At 40.5% G+C, this 2,181-nt stretch overlaps 1 pseudogene; it reads left to right on the forward strand.

Moving 5' to 3' along the window:
- The first annotated feature begins 205 nt into the window (after positions 1-205).
- Positions 206-1,777, forward strand: LOC145582588 (UDP-glycosyltransferase 75C1 pseudogene; annotated as a pseudogene).
- Positions 1,778-2,181: the final 404 nt, after the last annotated feature.

A 2,181-nucleotide genomic window follows, 5' to 3' on the forward strand; every position in this document is an offset into this window, starting at 1 on the left:
TGCAATGTATATTGCATACTCTATTACTTATGGGTTGCCACTTGCTAAATAGCCTAAGTTACAATCAACGAATAGTCTGTGGATTATATTATACTGAATAGTCTGTGGATTATATTATACTGAATAGCTTGCTGTCAGCCACTGTGTCATATTATAATCCTGATCACATACTTAGACAACTAACATTTTGCAAAAAAAATATCCAATGTTCACTTCCACTACAAATACTATTCACAATCTTTAAGATAAGAGCATTACAGCTAGTTCATAACCTTATTCCTTCCAACGTCACTCTCTACCTTTTATGGAGCAACAAAAGCCTCACTTCCTCCTAGTCACCTTCCCGGCGCAAGGCCACATCAATCCGGCCCTCCAATTCGCCAAGCGGCTCCTACAAGCTGGGGCCGATGTCACCTTTATCACCGCTGCCTCTGGCCACCGATGCCTTAAAAAGGCCTCGGTTCCTAAGGGTATGAACTTCACCACGTTTTCTGATGGGTATGGGGATAGTTTTAAGGTTGCCGGTACAGATTTAATGAACTACCTCTCAATGTTTCGCCAGCGTGGGGTTGAGGCCTTATCGGAGTTCCTTGACAAGAGTGTTGTCGAGGGTAAACAAATTACATGCGTGGTGCACACAATCCTACCTTGGGCCGCCGAGGTGGCATGTAAGTTTCACTTGCCATCCGCGCTCCTGTGGGTTCAACCTGCCATGGTTTTTAATATCTACTATTACTATTTCAATGGCTATGGTGAGGCTATAAATGAATGTGAAAAAGACCCCTCATGGTCGTTAGAATTACCAAACATACCATTGAAGCTCAAAGCACGTGACCTCCCCGTATTCCTTCTTCCTTCCAACCATTCCCTTTACACTTTTGCCATCCCTTCATTCCAAGAGCAAATGCAACAATTAGAGATTGAGGATAAGCCAATAATCCTAATGAATACCTTTGAAGCTTTAGAAGTTCATGCTTTAAGAGCTATTGAAAGGTTCAACTTAATTCCTATCGGTCCTATCCTTCCCTCCGCCTTCTTGAATGGAAAGGACCCCTCCGACAAATCCTTTGAAGGGGACCTCTTCCAACAATCTAAGGAGGCAGATTACATGGAATGGCTAAACTTGCAAGGAAAGAATTCCAAGGTGATCTACTTGTCGTTTGGAAGCATCTCAGTGCTATCCAAGCCTCAGATGGAGGAGTTAGCCAGAGCCCTGATACAGACCCACAGGCCGTTCCTGTGGGTCATTAATAGGGAGAAGGCGAGCCATGGAGTAAATGTAGAGGGTAATAGTGAAGAAGAGTTGAGTTGCATGGAGGAGCTGAAACAACAAGGGCTAATAGTCCCATGGTGCTCCCAAGTGGAGGTGTTAGCCCACCCCTCAGTGGGATGCTTTGTGACACATTGTGGATGGAACTCGACATTGGAGAGCCTAGCATATGGTGTCCCCATGGTCGGGTTTCCACAATGGACGGATCAAACAATGAATGCTAAACTAATGGAGGATCTATGGAAGACCGGGGTAAGGGTCAATTTGAGTGAAGAAGGAGGTGATGTATTAGTTAAGAGTGATGAGATTAAGAGGTGTTTGGAAGAGGTTATGGAGAGTGAAGAGATTAAGGAGAATGCTAAGAAATGGAGAGAATTGGCGGTCAAAGCGGTCAACGAGGGTGGATCGTCTAATATGAACTTGAAGGCTTTCATGGAGGAATTGTTCAATAATAATGTTGATTCCAAAAAGATTCATAAATGATGAAGCGATGATTTTTTTGCATTACATTTGTTGACTGTTAAATGTTAATTACTACTTTATTACAATCTTAACCGATAAAAAAAATATTACCTCAATAGTCAACATCAACACTATACTAGTTTCAATAATATGCTAGCTAGTCTTTGGTATGAATGTATGATTAATTTCTTTGTGTTTTTAGCTATTCTCTAGCGCTACAATTATCGTGTTGGCTATTGTAACAAAAAATTTTGTTAGCATTGAAATTTGAATTGATTATACTCCATTTGTTCTTTAAAATTCAACTTAATTATCCATTTAGGTGTTTCACAAGATTTGACCCGTTTTTAATTTATTACTCGTACAGAGTATATTTTTTGGCTAATTTTATTTACTATATCACCCCTATTATCCATCATTATTTATATCTAAATTGGCGATGATTGCTT

The sequence above is a fragment of the Chenopodium album genome, chromosome 15 (genome assembly GCF_948465745.1).
Source record: "Chenopodium album chromosome 15, dcCheAlbu1.1, whole genome shotgun sequence".
Classification (NCBI taxonomy): Eukaryota; Viridiplantae; Streptophyta; class Magnoliopsida; order Caryophyllales; family Amaranthaceae; genus Chenopodium; species Chenopodium album.